Here is a 19,754-nt window from a genome sequence, read left to right on the forward strand (position 1 = left end):
ACACAGCTACCTAGTTCTAACAGAATTTACTGAATAATTTCATCCTTTATCTTCTGATGTGAAATGCTACATTTCTCATGTAACAAATCCGCGTATATACTTGGGTCTACTGCTAGTTTTTCTATTCAGGGTCATTAATTTTATCTATCCATGCACCACAATGTTCTAATCATTTTAACTTTATTTTATTATCTAAGTAGCCCGATTCCTACATGGTATCATTCTTTTCAGGAATGTCTTGGCTACTCCTGCTTATTTTTCCATATAACCCTTAACAAGTACCTTATCTAGTCCCAAAAAAACTTTTCTTAAATTTTTTTTTTTTTTTTTTTGAGACAGAGTCTTGCTGTGTTGCCCGGCTAGAGTGAGTGCCGTGGCATTAGCCTAGCTCACAGCAACCTCAAACTCCTGGGCTTAAGGGATCCTACTGCCTCAGCCTCCCGGGTAGCTGGGACTACAGGCATGCGCCACCATGCCCGGCTAATTTTTTCTATATATATTTTAGCTGGCCAGATAATTTCTTTCTATTTTTTAGTAGAGACGGGGGTCTCATTCTTGCTCAGGCTGGTCTCGAACTCCTGACCTTGAGCGATCCACCCACCTCGGCCTCCCAGAGTGCTAGGATTACAGGCGTGAGCCACTGCGCCTGGTCTTTTCTTAAAATTTTGATTGTCAAATTTCTAGATACCCAAAAGAAGTGAAAGCAGTACCTGGAACAGATATTTGTGCATCCATGTTTATAGCAGCATTAGTCACAACAGCCAAAAGCTGGAAGCAACCCATATATAAACCACCTATATATAATATGTGGTGTATGCAGTTGACCCTTGAACAATAGGGGTTTTGAACTGTATGGGTCCACTTATATGGAGATTTAGTTCTGCCTCTGCCACCCCTGAGACAACAAGACCAACCCCTCCTCTTCCGCCTCAGCCTACTCAGTGTAAAGACAAGGAAGATGAATGAAGACCTTGATGATGATCCCCGCTTAATGAATAGTATATTTATTTTTCTTCCTTATGATTTTCTAAATAACATCGTCTTTTCTCAAGCTTACTTTATTGTAAGAACATATTATGTAATATATATAATACAAAACGTGTTAATCAATGGTTCATGTCATTGGTAAGGCTTCTGATCAATAACAGGTTATTAGTAGTTAAGTTCTGGGGGAGTCAAAAGTTATACTCAGATTTTTGACTGCATGAGGAGTCTGTAGTCTGTGTTAAGGGTCAGGTATACATACAATGGAATATTATTCAGCCATAAAAGAAAATTCTGACATAAGCTACAACTACAACATGGATAAATCATGAAGAAATTATGCCTAGTGAAACAAGCCAATAACCAAAGGACAATCATTGTATGATTCCACTTATATATGAGGTAGCAGTCAAATTCATAGATAGAAAACACAATGGTGGTTGCCAGGGGCTAGTTGGGAGAAGGGGGAGTTACTATTTAATGGCTATAGAAATTCAGTTAAGTTCTGGCATGTAGAGGAAGCAAAAAAAGAAGAAGAAAAAGAAAAGAAGGAAAGAAAGAAATTCATTTAAGGAAGATGAAAAACTTCTGAAGATGAATGGATGGTGATGGCTACAAAATAATGTGAATGCATTTAATGCCACCAAACTATACACTAAAAAAAAAAAAATGGTCAAAATGGCAAATGTCATGTTTTGTTCACTTTACCACATTAAAAAAATTTTTTCAGGTAAACCTTGGAAGAATTATCATTATATTGGTTGTTTTTCAAGACAAGGTCTCGCTCTGTGGCAGTGCCATCATCATAGCCTCAGCAGCTTCAAATTTCTGGGCTCAAGCCATCACTCCTTCGCCTCTCAAGTAGCTGGGACTACAGGCACATGTTACCATGCCCGGCTGATTTTTCTATTTTTTGTACAAATGCTTTCTCTCTTGCTTAGGCTGGTCTTGAACTCCTGGCCACAGGCAATACCCCTACCTCAACCTCCCAAAGTGCTAGGATTATAGGCGTGAACTACCACGCCTGGCCCAGCTGTTTATGTTTTGAGGTTTTATTAGTAGGTGATTTTATGTTCATGGTGTTTGTATTTTCTTGTATTATATCCTTCTTTGTCTTTTCTATTTTTCATCTTGCATTCTCTTTTGTCAAATATTAAAATTACTTTCCTGATATTTCTCTTGGTTTATATGTTTGCATGAGCCACCACACCGTGCCAGTGTCTTCTTATTCAAAAACATTTTAAGCTTTTCTGTTTGTTCAAGTCTCAGTCATGTTCTGAAGCTTTCTTCATGTATATCATCAGCCGTTATAGTTTATTCCTAGATATTTCATCTCTTTTATAATAGAATTCTTTGTTCCGCTTTATCTTCTAATTATATATATATATGAAGTCTATTGATTTCCAATTTATTATACTAATAGTAAATCCCTTCACTGAATTCTGTGTTCTGACTGATTCCCTTGGGATTACAGTCTATGTATTATCATTTCCAAGTAACAATCTTATATACTTTTTGTTTTTATCTTTCTAATATCTCTTTTCTAATTACATTAGTCACTCAGTAACATTAAAAACAGTGGTAACTCATCCCATTTAGCATCAACATAGATGAACACATATGCATTATATTTTTATATACATATAATATGTACGTAAAAGGAAGTAGCAACCTGTTTCCTTTTTAGCTATTGACATAATTACAGTAACAGATTTCCTAGTATTGTAATCCCTTGGATTCTGGGGAGGGGGAAATCACAATTTATAATGGTAGACAGTGTTTATTAAAAAGTAAACATTGCATTTCACTTGAGATAATTGTTGATTCACTTGTAGTTGTACTACATATAGAGAGATGGAGTGTACCCTTTACCTAGTACCACCAAATGATAACACCTTGTAATATCATAGTACAATATCACAACCAAGATATTTATACAGTCCACTAATCTTATTTAGATTTCCCCAATTTCACATGTACTCATTTGTGTATGTGTGTTTAGTTCTATACAATGTTATTACCTATGTAGTTCATGTATCTACCCATGACCACAGTGGAGATACAGAACAGTTCCATCACCATAACGATGATTCTTGTTGTTACCCTTTTATAATGCACAGCTCTTTTAATGTGCTACTGAAACTGTATGTTGATATTTTATTTACCATTTTGTATCACTATACCTAAATATGTGGATAAGAAAATTTTAAGTCAATATTCTTTAACTCAGAAGAGTATAATTAAAGCCACAGATTTCCAGCCTCAGCTAGCTGTTGTTAATAACATGAATGAATGCCTCAAAAAGACAAGCACAGAGCTATCACAACATTTTGTAAAGATATATGAATATCGGCCAGGCACGGTGGCTCATGCCTGTAATCCTGGCACTTGGGAGGCAGGAAGATCGTTTGAGGCAAGGAGTTCAAGACCAGCTTGAACAACATCACGAAACCCCATTCTTAAAAAAAAAAAAAAAAATTAGCCAGGCATGATGGCATGCACCATGTAGTCCCAGCTACTCATGAGGCTGAAGCAGGAGGATTCCTTGAGCCCAGAAGTTTGAGGTTGCAGTGAGCTATGATGACACCATTGTACTTCAGCCTGGGTGACAGACCAAGACCCTGTCTCAAAAAAAGGGGTATATGAATATTTACAAACTTGTTTCCATAAAATTTAAAGCATATTTAGTCTGTATTTCACCAAATTAGATAATTAGCTTGAGATACGTTTAAGTCCTTTTGTATATTATATCTAAAAATAAATTAAAATGAACCTTAGCCATAGCAGAATCTGAATTTTTGCTCAAGCAAGTTTTTTAGTTTCCTTTTTTTTTTCTTTGTAGGCTTTTAGGATTAATATCATGCTGCTCACTTTCCTTCCTTATTCTCTGAAAATGTTTAAATAACTTTGCAATTCTATGTATTCTAAAGGTTTTGTATAATTAAAGTCATCTAGACCAGGTTTTTTGGGTAACAGTAGTAGCTTTTTCAAAGACTTCATTACATTTGTGATGACTGGTCAGTTATATTTTCCTAGGAATACTGTACTCAGATTTAGTAAATTATCTTGTCTTTTAAAAAAAATCTGTGTCATGGGCCGGGCGCGGTGGCTCACGCCTGTAATCCTAGCCCTCCGGGAGGCCGAGGCGGGTGGATTGCTCGAGGTCAGGAGTTCGAGACCAGCCTGAGCAACAGCGAGACCCCATCTCTACTAAAACTAGAAAGAAATTATCTGGCCAACTAAAAATCTATATAGAAAAAATTAGCCGGGCATAGTGGCATATGCCTGTAGTCCCCGCTACTTGGGAGGCTGAGGTTGCTGTGAGCTAGGCTGACGCCACGGCACTCATTCTAGCCTGGGCAACAAAGCGAGACTCTGTCTCAAAAAAAAAAAAAAAATCTGTGTCAGCCACACTTTCAAATTTATTTGCACATAATTAAACACAAATTTCTCATAAGTCTCTTTTCACTTCTGTATCTGGAGTTATTTGCCTTTTAGCACTTCTCATTTTATGTATCTATATTTCCCCTTGTTTTTCTTAATTTCCAGATTATATTTGCTAAGTAAAATTATATGTTCATTTCCCCATAAAAGAACCAATATTTGGGTAGTTATTATCTTTGTTTTCTAATTCATTTCATCATTTTAAACAGTCCTCTTTTTTTAGGATCATTTACTTCTCCTTTATTAGGAGTATTTTGTTCTCTTATTGAGCTGAATGATTTACGTAATACATTTTCATTCCTTGCCCTTTTATTAATACTTAAAGGTACCCTGCCTTTTAATATAGCAGTTACCTGAAAACCAAAATTTGTTATTTTCCAGAAAATCTGGGGTTTTGGGAATTTCCAGGAAGTAGGGTCTTTTTGGTGTTTGTTTTTATTAATTTCTACTTTTAGTGCATCATGGTAAGAGAATATTCGTTTTTACATCTGGTAGCAGCTTACCATATGTTCAATTTTTGTGAGTATCCCTCTCTTATGGACTGATTTGTATGTCCCTCCCCCCAACAAATTCACATACTGAAGTCCTAAACCCCAATGTGTATTAAGAGACAGAGCCTCTAAGAAGGTAGTTATGGTTAAACAAGGTCACAAAGGTGGAGCCCTAATCCCATAGAACTGATATAAGAGGAGGAAGAGAGACCTGAGATATCTATCAATCCCCCATGTCCCACCCAGGCATAGCAAGGACATAGCTACTATAAACCAGGAAGAAGAGGCCTCATCAGGAACTAACCCTGACAGCACCTTGATCTTGGACTTCCAGCCTCTATAACTGTGAGAAAATAAATTTTTGTTGTTTAAGTCACCCAGTCTGTGGTATTTTGTTATGGCAATCCTAATAGACTAATATCACACCATTTATATATATGATATATATATATATATATATATTTTTTTTTTTTTTTTCTTTTTTGCAACAGGGACCCAGCTAGAGTGCAGTAGTGTCATCATAGCTCACTGCAACCGCAAACTCCTGGGCTCAAGCGATCTTTCTGCCCCAGCCTCCCAAGTAGCTGGGACTATAGGCACGTACATCCATGCCTGGCTAATTTTTCTACTTTTTGTAGAGACAGGGTCTCTCTCTTGCTCAGGCTGTCTTGAACTCTAGACCTCAAGTGATCCTCCCTCCTCGGCCTCTCAGAGTGCTAGGATTACAGGCATGAGCCACCTCACCTGACCACGATCATCTATTGATTACATTTTAACCTTTCACAGCCTAAAAAAATTTTTTACTACGTGTAATGTTCTTATTCTTTTCATATAAAAACCTGGAAGGTGCATGCTTTTATTCTAGGGAAATACAAAAGGGTAAGTTATAATGCCCTTGCCCTTAAATATTTGCTGACTCCCCATTATTAGCAGTGATTAAATGAGCATGCTCTTACTCCTGTTCATACTTCATTATCCAATTACATAATTATATAAGTTTTTTATTATATTGTATGTATATCAGTTTCAAGCACTTCAAATGACATTGTATAATCCTTACCATAATAAATGAAGAAATCAATATATATTGCAACTACTTCTTCATTTTCTTCTCTCTTCTCCAATTTTGGCTAATTTACAAAACCAACTCTTCATTTTAGACTTTCCATTCTTTTGGTTGGCTAACAAAAAAGACTGAAGGTTGTCTTCTTAAATTTCTTAAAGAAATGAGAAAAATAATTCTCTGAATTCAAATGTTGAAAAACATCTGTCAATATCCTTTTGGCATAGGATGACTGTCTTATTTGAGGACATTATGGACGCTACTCCATTGTTACTTGGTTCTTAATTTTGATGTTGAGAACATTGTGAATTTTATCCCCCAGAGGTGACTTGATCCTTTGGTTCACAAATTCTTAGCTTTACTGATGAAATCTAAAAAAAAACAACTGTTGTTTCCATGACAAACATCCTCTATTAATGTTACATGAGACCTGGTGTATGGCCTTTTAATCTATGAATTTAAATTTCCTGGCTGGGCCCAGTGGCTCATGCCTATAATCCTAGGACTTTGAGATTTCTAGGTGGAGGATCACTTGATGCCAAGAGTTCAAGACCAGTCTGGGCAATAGAACAAGATCCCATCTCTACAAAAATTTTTTACAAAATTACCTGGGCGTAGTGAAACACCCAGCAGTCAAGAGGCTGCGGTGGGAGGATCACTTGTACCCAGGAGTTCAAAGTTGCAATGAGCTATGATCAATGGCACTACTGCACTCCAACCTTGGTGAAATAGTGTGATCCTGCCTCTAAAAAATAAATTTCCCATTATTTCTAAAAATGTCCTTAAATTAAGTCTTTAAAAGTTGATCTAAGCCAAAATTTCTGCCTTCCTCTTTGAAGACATCGTGTGTATTTCTTCCCCTTTTTTCCATATATATCACATCTATACCAACCTTTTAAGTTTGTTTATTGCCATTTTGTTCCTCCCCCCACCCCAATGTTTTCACACATGCTGCTTCTAATTTCACTGTTATCTGTTTTCTTCCACTTGTATACTAGGATGTTACATTTCTTGTTTCATTGCCTTCAGGTATCTCATCTGTTTCCTATACTCTTGTATTGTTGCTTCATCTTTTGTTTTATAGAGGTGATTGTTTTAAGTTTTTGTAATCACTAGCAACATATTTGGAAATAATATCCATGCTACATCTGCAATACCTTCTGCCAAAGCATGTCAACTGGGGAAGCCCTGTTATAAATTAACAGGTATTTTCTCTGAGCATCTTCAAAATATAATTTTTATTTCCTAACTTTTCTTCGGTTGATGTTGAGAAGCCTGATATTAAAGTATCATTCTTTTGTCTAATTCTCACTTGCTGCTTTGAATTTTGTCATCTTTGATATATACAGATTTGCTAAGATGTCTCAGTATAGATACAGTTTTATCAATCCTTCTCAGAATTTGTTCTTCCTGAATCATCAATTCTAGAAAATTGTCTTTTCAAATTTTACATCTCCTACATTCTCCCTATTTTTCAGAACTCCAGTTAGAACATATTAGACTACTCTTACTAACCTCTGTCTTCTCATTTTTTCTACCATATTGGGCACCTCTGGCTCTGCTACATATGAGGCAATTTTGTCTACGCTATTTTACAGCTGAGTATTCTCTTCACAGCTACATCTAAGTTAGATAAATCAACTATTATTCATTAAGGTTTAAAATTTCAATGAATGCATATTTCATAAAGAAAATATATTTTTCATTTCTAGAAAATATATTTCACTGGCCTCCTTTGTATCTTTTTTTGAGATAGGGTCTCACTTTGCCATCCAGGCTAGAGCACAATGGCCTCATCAAAGCTCACAGCAACCTTAAACTCCTGGGCTTAGGTGATCCTCCTGCCTCAACCTCCTGAATACCTGAGACTACAAGTGTGGGCTGCCAGGCTAATTTTTCTATTTTTCTGTAGAGACAGGTCTCACTCTTGCTCACTGGCTTCTTTTGAAAATCTTCCCAGTAATTTTTTAAATAGGCTTATTCTTACCCTTGTTTATATTCCTTCAAGTCTCTAGCATTTCAAATACAATCATTTTATATTTATCCAAAAATTCTATTATTTGAAGTTCTTGCAGAGTTTAATGACAGTGCTAGTTGCACCTGCTGACTGTTACTGCTCAGGATGGATAATTTTCTTGTTTGTTTTATAATTTTTAATTCTACATTCATCTGAAGAATCCTAGTTCCAATTTCCCACCATGAGTGGGCTTAGAATAAAATGTAGGTAGGTCAGGCACAGTGGCTCACACCTGTAATTCTAGCACTCTGGGAGGCCAAGGCAGGAGGACTGCTTGAGGCTTGAGCTCAGAAGTTCAAGACCAGCCTGAGCAACAGTGAAACCCTCCCACCAAAAAGAAAGAAAAAAAACCCCAGTAGGGTGTTGTGGCCCACACCTGTAGTCCCAGCTACCTGGGAGGCTGAGGCAGAAGGATGGCTTAGAGCCCAGGAGCTGGAGGTTGCAGTGAGCTACAATCACGCCACTGTACTCTACCCAGGCAGCAGAGTGAGACTCCGTCTCAACCAAAAGAAACAAGGCAACTGGACACCACTACTCACAATCCCTACCCCCCCTTTTTAAAAAATTATAAAAAATAGGCCGGGTGTGGTGGCTCACGCCTGTAATCCTAGCACTCTGGGAGGCCGAGGCCGGTGGATCGCTCGAGGTCAGGAGTTTGAGACCAGCCTGAGCGAGACCCCGTCTCTACTAAAAATAGAAAGAAATTATATGGACAACTAAAAATATATACAGAAAAAATTAGCCGGGCATGGTGGCGCATGCCTGTAGTCCCAGCTACTCGGGAGGCTGAGGCAGTAGGATCGCTTAAGCCCAGGAGTTTGAGGTTGCTGTGAGCTAGGCTGACGCCACGGCACTCACTCTAGCCCGGGCAACAAAGTGAGATTCTGTCTCAAAAAAAAAAAAAAAAATTATAAAAAATACAAGTAGGTATATTTTTAAATCATCTCTGGGATGGGGAATTTTTCTGCAAAGAAGGTATCCAAAAGTACGTAAAAAGGAAAGACTGAGGTGTAGCCTTAAAACAATAACAAGAAAAATATAGTATCCCAACATAAACATGAACAAAGATTTGAACAGACAACTTATATCATAAATTAAAACAGAAGAACAAGAAAAGAACATGCAACTCACTAGTAGAGAAAGTAAGTTCAAAAACAGGGTTTGCAGAGTTTGCCATTAATATGAGTGACTGCCAAGAAGCACAGGAGAATAAAGACAATCACAAATGAGACCTCTACAAATATATTCAGAGAATCAAATTAAAGTAAAAATTACAAACAGGGAGATATAAAAAATAAAAGTTACAAAATATATTTTTAAGTAACTCCTTTTAAAACATTATGAATTCACACTTGAAAGCATATATTTACTAATATGTTTGGCTTCAATCTCAGGAAAGTCAACTAAATGCTTACTTCCTTCCACGTCATTTCTGGAATCACAAAACTTGTGAATAATCAACTTGATACAATAGATTACTACCAATTATAATCAGTTTAACATTGTCAGGAATATAAACAAGACATGTCATTTGAGTTTATGGTAATTATTTCAGTTTATGGTAATTATTTTAATATTCACTTTGAAATAAAGGTAAACATTTTATTTGAAACACGGAGCAAAGACTTTCTTCATGAGCCTGTGATGAAATTCAATGAATAAGTTGAGGTATTTGTATTATTGCAAAAATGAAATGCTGAAATAGTCATGATTATAAAAGCTGCTAATTTCATGTCCTAAAATAATATCAAATAAATAAGGAAACAGTCTGACAACACAAATATCAAAAGTACATAATCGGCTGGGCACAGTGGCTCATGCCTGTAATCCTAGCACTCTGGGAGGCCGAGGCGGGTGGATCGTTTGAGCTCAGGAGTTCGAGACCAGCCTGAGCAAAGGCGAGACCCACCTCTACTAAAAATAGAAAGAAATTATATGGACAACTAAAAATATATATAGAAAAAATTAGCTGGACACGGTGGCATATGCCTGTAGTCCCAGCTACTTGGGAGGCTGAGGCAGAAGGATCGCTTGAGCCCAGGAGTTTGAGGTTGCTGTGAGCTAGGCTGATGCCACAGCACTCTAGCCTGGGCAACAGAGTGAGACTATGTCTCAAAAAAAAAGTACATTATCTAAATCAGTGTGAACATTATCTTACGTTTAAGCATATAAATGCTGATAGATTTATCATAAGACAGAACAATAAAAACTGCATTTATATCATTGATTCTAACCTTCACAGAATTTTAGTGTAGTAGCTTAAATCATATTATACATATTAGCCTTTAAATGAAGTATTTCATTTTCTTTAATCTTTGAGTCTTTCAAGAAAAATTCCTAAAAAAACAAACAAAAAAACAAAACAAAAAAAAATTCCTATTTGGGAATTCTTCACATTATTTGAAACTTAATCGAAAGCAACTGAAAGCAAAATACCTACCTAGCTCAAAATTTCACAAGAGAACTCCAAAATAAATAATCCTTAGCTATAATCAATCACCTTGGATATGGACATAATAAAGAACAGCATCTTAAAAAGAAGAAAATGTTAGAGGAAAAAATATATAAAATAAAGTGTATTCTCGGCTCCAAACAAAAACATTGAATTCTTAAAGTCTTTTCTTTTTTTTTCCAGCTGACACCCTGATTGCAAGAATTCTTAAAGTCTTTATTGATATGATTCTATGAGGCATAAAATTTGAATAAGCTTGCTGAAGTATTTCTACAAAGACTGCTAATCATTTTTAGTAACTGATGTCAAAAGATTGTTGAGAATTATCCAAGCTATGAATGTGTAAAATAAAATTAAAATCCTAAGTCCCCCCATCTACTGAACGGCCTCCTTGTTGGCCAAGGGCACCTCAGAAAAACCTTAAAACTGACTTCCCAGCCATGAATGGAAGGTAGGCCATGCCTCCTGATACCCTCTCCCTCTTGGAGTTTAGACACACCAGTATTCATGGTTAAAGCAGACTTCATAAGAATGATAAAACCGACTCTTTGTAGAAATAAGATTCTAAATTACAAACAATACCTAAGGCCATCCAAGGCAAAGGTGAAGTCATGCCTGTAGGCCATCAATTTGCCAACAGATCACTCTTAGGTGGTATATTGTGGCTTGTTCTTAACTTAAAAACATTCCTTTCTTCTGATTCCAAGCCTTTAGGCAAAGCTTTATTTCTTAACCAATTACAAATCAAAGACTTTCTGAACCCACCTATAACCTGTAAGCCGCCACCTTTTCCAGCCAAACCAATGTATGCCTTCCATATACTGATTTACGATTTTATCTGCAATTCCTGTCTCCCTAAAATGTGTAAAACCAAACTGTAACTTGAATGCCTCGGAGCCACTTACTCAAAGATTCTTGGATTTCCGAATGCCCAGGCCACGGTCACTCACACTGGCTCAGAATAAACCTCTTTAAATTATTTTACAGGGTTTTTTTCCCCCCAAAGTACAGGGGTAGGGTGCTGTGGCTCACGCCTGCAACCACAGCTTTGGGAAGATCACCTGAGGCCAAGAGTTCAAGACCAACCTGGGCAATAGGGAGACCCAGTCTCTATAAAAATACACATATATTTTGGGCTGGGCATGGTGGTGTGCACTTGTAGTCCCAGCTATTTGGTAGACCTAGGCAGGAGGATCGCTTGAGCCCAGGGGTCTGAAGTTGCAGTAAGCTATGATGACACCACTACATTCTAGCCCAGGCAACAGAACCAGACCTGGTCTCAAAACAAACAAAGAAACAAGAAAAGCAATTCCAAGGTTCAAAGTTCCTTTGAGAATATACAGTAAAACACTTGTTCTAAATCTCATTCTGCTTTGTACAAAGTGTTAATGATATCATTAAATATGCTACTTTGTGTGTCTTGCACATCAGACATTTAGATATGTAAAAGCATGCATGCTTGACAGCACAGGATGATAAGTAACACTGAACTCCTGCTTTGTTTGGCCAAAGATATCTGCATCTCATATCCCCTAACAACAGAGTGAATGTGATTGAGAAAAAAAATCATATAGAATGGAAAATCAGTAAAGAAAAGAAAAATAAACTAAAATAGTCATTCAATTGATACAAACAATAGAACAAAATAATGGCTCTGAGTGATTTGGGAATCCTAAGAATAGGATGTTTTGTTCATACCCCCCAAGTTGGGAGTTTAGTGAATAATTATAGCCTAGAATTTCACTTACAGAATTAATGTTTATAAGCAGAATTTCAGTAGGTTATTTTTCATCATACTTAATATGCTTGAGATTTATATTAACTTGCCACGTATTTAAATTGATGAAATTTAAATTTATCCCACTAACACAATTGTGCATGATTGGGGGGAAAAAAAAGAAAGTTAAATATAAAGGAAGAGCTAGCCATTATAAAATGTTAGAAAAGAGTGCCTGAACAAAGGAAAGCTTTAATATTACACTCTGTAGATAACAATACCAACATATGAAGACTTATTAAAAGTAGTTCATTGGCACCCCCTAAAAAAGTAACTACTATGATGTATTTTAGGAGTACATATATTCTTTATATGATACCTACTGAAAAGTTCTTCCTATCATTCTATTACCGGGCAGATATTGAAACCAGTGTGCATGCAAAGAAACCTGAGATGCAGATGAAAAGTAACACACAATTTTATCATCTTGCAAGCCAATTATATACATCTCCATTGCAATGTTCCCAGATAAAAGGTTTACAGACAAATTTTTACCAAATGATTATATGAAATATAAGTTACCTACAAAAATGTTAGAAATTAGAAATATAACTATGGGCAAGAATCTTAAGTCTGCTTCTGAAATATTCAGGGAACATTTTCAAGAAAAGTACAAAGCTTCAGATTGTGGCATATAATCAAAAGAAAACCAAAACATCTGAGAACAGGAGTAAAAAAGAACGCTAAACAAAAATGTTAAATAAAATTAAATATATAGATAATTAAACCAAGCATTTGGTGGGGAAGGGACAAGTTCTCAAGAGGGCTTGAGAAAATACACCCATAAACCAAGCATTTTAATAGAAAATTACCAAATATTTTCTTTTCAAAAGCAAACCATAATGGCTTTTCTTAAATTACAAAACCATCAGTGCTAGACTTGAATTTTGTATTCGAAACTGAAACCTAAGCTCTAGTCTCATTCTCTTCATATTATCTTCATTGTGATCAAGCATAAGCCAAAACATATCACTAAAGGAAGTTTAATTCCTTGAAAAAATATTATAACAAAACAACAGCAATAATAATACAGAAATTATCATGTGATATAAACTTTCACCAGCAAAAAGCTCTTTTTGCTATTTATTTATGTATACATGTATATCTGCTTTAGAGACAGGGCCTTAATCTGTCTCCCAGGCTGGAGTGCAGGGGTGTGATCATAGCTTGAACTCCTAGGCTCAAGTGATACTCCTGCCTCGGCCTCCCAAGTAGCTGGGATTACAGATTTCAGCCACTGCACCAGCCTCTACTTGCTATTTAATTTAAAGTAAGGAAAAAACATAAGGTTCCAATTTGTCCCAGTTATTAGCAGCAGAGGACAAGAAGTCTTCAGGTTCTTTATATACTTATTCTATTCCTGACATGAAAAAAATCACTGCAATAGCACATATATGATTTTTTTTTTTTTTTGAAACAGAGTCTCACTTTGTTGCCTGGGCTAGAGTGAGTGCCGTGGCGTCAGCCTAGCTCAAAGCAACCTCAAACTCCTGGGCTTAGGCGATCCTACTGCCTCAGCCTCTTGAGTAGCTGGGACTACAGGCATGCGCCACCATGCCCAGCTAATTTTTTCTATATATATTTTTTTAGTTGTCCATATAATTTCTTTCTATTTTTAGTAGAGACGGGGTCTCGCTCAGGCTGCTCTCAAACTCCTGACCTCGAGCAATCCACTGGCCTCGGCCTCCCAGAGGGCTAGGATTACAGGCGTGAGCCACCGTGCCCAGCCGGCACATATATGATTTAATCCATAGTTTTTCTCTCAGGATTCCTCCCCATTTCTAACTAGTTGTGAAAAGAGGCACAATTTAGAACTATGTACCCAGTGATTTTGACTCACAAAGTAAGGTCAGACAGGAAAACAACTTCTCTTTCACCATGTATTCAACCTTATCTCCCTATTAATGAACTTATAGGGCCTTTAATTCTGATGTCTCCCCCAAAATCTTCATTCATTTCCATAGAGCTGTATCTTAGAATTAATTATGTGCACTTATTGAGCAGTCTGTATATGAGCACCTCTGGAGTGATTTACAATCATTAAAATGAACAAAGACACAGATAGACAACCATAAAAAGCAGTTTGAGAATCAGCGAGTCAAAATGATGACATTTAGACTTAATTCTCTGGGACTAAAGAAGCTATGCCTTCAAACAATTTGGTTCAATAATGACTTTTTCCATTAGCAAGATCAACAAAGAAATGAGAAACATTCACATTCACCATACCTCATTATGTACACCATTAAAACAAACCACAATACAGATGCAAGCAGATATCCCTTACATTCTACACTATAAGAGAAAGTGAACTGTTCAATCAGCCAAATGCAGCACTGATTAGAGAAGTTCCCACTACATAATGAAAGCAAGAATTGAGGATGAACCTGATTAAACTAATTACGGTAGTTTTAATCTTCCTGTCACATTTATAGCAGAGGCTGCACAGCCCAGTAGAAAAGATCTGCTTCTCTCCTCCATTTAAGGGAGCCTACACTTCCGTAACAGAAGTTATTTTGGGAAAAGAGTGGCACCTTGTTTTATATCCAAAGCTTTAGGACAGATCAAAGCCCCTTAGCTGTTTGTTTTGTGTATGTAAATGAAGAAAAAAGGCTTTACTAAACTGTAAAAATCCAGGATAATTTGCATAATTGCCGCTGCCATGGAGAAGCTGCACTTTGTGCCAATTGTTCTCTTCTCTACTACAAAATACCTCTAGTTCAAGCAGCTTCCAAACTAAACAATCAAAATAAAGGTAAGAAAACAGAATCCATCATAGCAGGACTTAGAGATATCTATATACAATCAGGTCTTCTTGCTTGAATAGCTTTTGTCAACAAGAAATTGGGAGTGGAAGGGTAGCAGTGGGATAATGTGGACTTGCATTCTGGACCCTTTCATAGTTGGCATAAGAAAAAAATGCACTCAGAGATGGCAGGCAGCCCACAGGGCACAGGTAATATGAGAAACACAATACCCCACAGTACTAACAATAAAATCCTTTCACTTGGGTTCATCTGGTACCCCCTTTTAAGGGATAGTCATTAAGATGTATTAAATGCTTTCAAAAGGTGTTTGACAACTAAAAATATTTTCTTAAACTAAGAGCATGTTCCCTTGTTTTTAAATGGAGATACTACAGACAGCTTAGTTTACCACTCAGTGTTGTGGTAAAATACTTAAAAGTTTTTGTTTGACATTTAATAAGATGAATGGGTTCTATAAAGGCAGTCTCCAAAGGTGTTCTTTACCAAAAAATCCATGAAACAGCTACAAGTAGTAGCATTACTACCAATAACACTAATTTCTTCAAAATAGGAAAAGTACAGATTGTTTAAGTAGACATAGAAGTTTAACTACACATTTTTAGCAAATGAACGAAGAGAAAATATTTGAGCAGTTCAGTTATAACAGTTATTTAAAAACAACATGTTAGGACTACGGAAATAAATCTTCATATTCTCAAACTATATTTTAAGGATTCTATTTTTGGTGGTGATGATGGTATTTGTTTTATGTTTACAGATCTTACCTTCAGTCTTATTGAACTGTTTTTAAAGCATTTTCTGTGTTGATCATGCAAAAACTAAAAAGATCACCCTGACACTCAAGGAGCCATCACTAGTAAAAGAAAGAGATAAATATTAATAATTATGATACAACGTGCTACATGTTAAAAACAGAAATATATGCAATGAAAGCACAGAAGACAGAGTAACTAACTGCCTGAAAGGCAGAGAAAATGTTTAGCTGAGTCTTTCTACTCTCTCATCCTCCTTCCTTTCTCTATTACACAGTGAGCCTTTTTATCCTTTTTGCTTTTTATTTAGGAATTTAGTAACCTTAAATTTACTTTTCTAATTTTTCTCTATTATCTTGGATAATTTATTTATTTTTTTTCTAAAGACAGGGTCTCCCTCTGTCACCCAAGCTGTAGTACAGTGGCATGATTATAGTTCCCCGTAACCTTGAATTGCTGGGCTCAAGTGATCCTCCTGCCTCAGCCTCCCAAATAGCCAGGACTACAGGCGCATGCCACCACACCCAGCTAATTTTTCCATTTTTTAAATAGAGATGGGGTCTTGCTATGTTGCTCAGGCTGGTTTAAACTCTACCTCAAGCAATCTTCCTGCCTCAGCCTCCCAAAGTGCTAGGATTACAGGTGTGAGATGCCATGCCCAGCTGGTAATTTAATTCTTGAAGTGGAGACAAACAGAAGAATGAAAAAAAAAAAAAAAAAAGACACTAAGTGTGTTTAGGAGAATTTCTACTTGTTTGATAATTCCTAACTGTTGTAATTGCCCAAATCATCATAATCAATAAACAGCGTAAAAGGAAGTTACCAAGCTCCCCTGCCTTTGGCTTGTAATTTTCAGTATCTGCTTTTGATTTCTTCTGCAGTCTTTTGGAGCCCCCTACCCATAAAATCAAGTAATGAATGAGGAAATACAGGATAATTACACTCAGCAATTTTGCTGAAAAATGGGAAGGTGGGGTTCAGAAGCAGGTTTCATGCTGTTTCACTGTTTTTACTGTGCAAGTTACTACCAAATCCTGCAGAAAGATGTCAGGATCATCTTTCTGCTTTCACATATATTCTCAGATGTTAGTGATTCAATGTAACTTGGCTAAAAATAGCTAAAATATTCTAGTGTATATATCTACCATCTGTGCATTTTTGTCAAAATGCTTTTGTACACCTCCTAAACTCTTACTTCCAAATATAGAACTTTTTATTGCAAGCTTGTATACTTGACTTTGAGATGTCTTCCAAAAATGAAGGTAAAATATATATACTAATCATATATGCGCCTCTCTTAACTCTTGACATTAGGCATTTGTTGGTGTAAACTGACAGTCATTTGTAACGAGAAGGCGAAGATTATTCATTAGGCCCTAGATGATGCCCTCTTATTTTTCTGTTTTTTAGTCTGGGGGTCAGGGAAGGTAGATATTAGACATAAAACAAGTTTCCCTTTCTTCCTACAAGATAATTTTTAATTGCTATATCTTGAAGTGGTTGGTTTAAAAAATATATACACATACAGATAATCTTTAAACAGACCAGCAACACCAAGGGTCAAGCTGAGCTTTGCCAGTTATATCATGGAACCCCAATATGCCTCACTTTCCTTCCTCTTTTTATAGTTAAACCCCTGCAACTCATCTTTAAACCTGACCTCTAATGCCACCTGCTTTTGTGACCTCAAGAAGCTCTACAAATCTGCTCCAATATTATTCCTTGCTTGGCTTTTGTTTTGTTTTGGTTTGGTTTGGTTTTCTTTTGGAGACAAGGTCTTGCTCTGCTGCCTGGTTATGAGGGCATTAGTATCATTATAGCTCATTACAACCCCAAACTCCTGGGCTCATACAATCCTCCTGCCTTAGCCTCCCAAGTAGCTGGGACTAAGGTACACACCACCATGCCCAGCTAATTTTGTCTATTTTTTTCTAGAGATAGGGTCTTGCTATGTTACTCAGGGTGGCCTTGAACTCCTGATCTCAAGCAATCATCCTGTCTCAGCCTCCCAAAGTGCTAGGATTACATATATGAGCCACTGCTCCTGGCTCCTGCATGACCTTCACTCCTGCATAAAGACCAAGGTAGTTCACTATTAATTATGCCCATATTTATAAAATAAAAGTTAGGCATTGTACCTTCCATAAGATTTAACATTACAGCTATAACTGATATGGTATTTCTCAAATAGAAAAGCATTCCAAAAAAGCAATTTTAACTTTAATTTTTCCTCTTTCTAAGAGGAATAATACTACTATAAAGGAAGACCACAAACTCTAGAAAAAGATGTGTATGGTCATGTAATTCTTATTTTTAAAAATTCTATAAAGCTAAAAGCAAAAATATACACAGAACATGATTTAAAAAATGAAACAACCCACTTCATATATCAGGACATGGAAGATTCAACCCAAGATCTGTTAAGAAGAAAAAATGGAAAAACACTGAGGCAGTCATTTCCAAAGTTTTTTAATGCCACACAAAAGGCTGATTTTTTTCCTCCATTCTTTACATTTTCTTAGTACTCACACTAAAAGGCTGTCAAATTCTTGTTTTATGGCACAACTGACAACACCCTGTGAAACATCCTAAGTGTGCATTTGCCCTTTTTTATTTACTTTGTCCCCAAAACCCTTCTCTTTCTAGCAAATTCTAACAAAGTTGTCAACATCTAATTTTATTTTTATTTATTATTATTATTATTTTTTAGAGACAAGGTCTTGTTCTGTTGCACAGGCTAGAGAGCAGTGGTGCAATCATAGCTCCCTGTAACCTCAAACTCCAGGGCTTAAGCAATCCTCCTATGTCAGCCTCTCAAGTAGCTAGGACTACAGGCATGCCTGCCTAATTTTTTGTGTGTGTTATTTTTTGTGGAGATGGGGTCTTGCAATATTGCCCAGGCTGGTCTCAAACTTGGGGCCTCAAGTAATGCTCCCTCCTCTGAGTTGCCAGGATTACAGGCATAAGCCACCGTACCCAACTTTTCAACACCTAATTTTATATATGAGCTACTCTTTGCATATTCTCTTGTCCATGACCTTCTCCCAATGATTCTGTGATTCACACAAATACTCTGTAAGTATTTCTATTATGGCAGTTATGACATTTCAGCATAATTACTTGTTTATGGCACACGGGAAAATGAATTAATCAAAGAATGCTGTTAGCCTACACTACATGTTATGTCCAAAACTAAGTGATATAAAACTTGACCCTCTTTTGTGAAGGCACAAAGCAAATATTAGTCCTTTTGAATAGTTATCTTAGGTGTAAAAAACACAATAAAAATATAAACTTAAGTTGATGAAAATGTTTAAAATTTGTGATAGTTGGCCAGGCATGGTGGCTCACACCTGTAATCCTAGCACTCTGGGAGGCTGAGGCGGGGCGGATTGTTTGAGCTAAGGAGTTCAAAACCAGCCTGAGCAAGAGCGAGACTCTGTCTCTACTAAAACTAGACAGAAATTATATAGACAGCTAAAAATATATAGAGAAAAAATTAGCTGGGCATGGTGGTACACGCCTGTAGTCCCAGCTACTCTAGAGGCTGAGACAGGAGGATTGCTTGAGCCCAGGCGTTTGAGGTTGCTGTGAGCTAGGCTGACGCCATGGCACTCACTCTAGCCCGGGCAACAGAGTGAGACTCTGTCTCAAAAAAATAAGAAAAAGAAAAAAAAATTTGTGATCGTTGCACAACTCTGTATATATTTAATACACTGAACATAAAAAAATTGAATTTTACATTTTAAAAGGATAAATTTCATGGCATTTGAATTATACCAACTATATATACATTTTATCTAAAACTGGGCTAACCTAACACAGGGTACATTTTTAAGGGACTACTATATCTAGAAAACCTAATACACTATTGCTATCTAGCAGAAATATCAAGAAAGGAAAGTGAAAACCTAGGTAATGTCAAAACAGTATTTTTCCAACAATTCCATTTCAAATCATTGGAATTTGCAGCAATTTAAAATTGCTAGGCAAACCATCTACACTG

At 36.5% G+C, this 19,754-nt stretch overlaps 1 protein-coding gene across 7 annotated transcripts in view; it reads right to left on the reverse strand.

Moving 5' to 3' along the window:
- The window catches only part of ASH1L (ASH1 like histone lysine methyltransferase), a 182,927-nt gene that overhangs the window by 128,179 nt on the left and 34,994 nt on the right, over window positions 1-19,754 (reverse strand). The window contains exon 1 of one of the 7 annotated variants that reach the window (XM_045545310.1): window positions 15,761-15,838. The exons of the other annotated variants lie outside the window; for them this stretch is intronic. The gene's annotated coding sequence lies outside the window, so the exon portion shown is untranslated. Of the gene's footprint in view, window positions 1-15,760; window positions 15,839-19,754 lie in introns of those variants that run through there. 7 annotated transcript variants of the gene reach the window in all.

This window comes from Lemur catta, chromosome 3 (genome assembly GCF_020740605.2).
Source record: "Lemur catta isolate mLemCat1 chromosome 3, mLemCat1.pri, whole genome shotgun sequence".
Lineage (NCBI taxonomy): Eukaryota > Metazoa > Chordata > Mammalia > Primates > Lemuridae > Lemur > Lemur catta.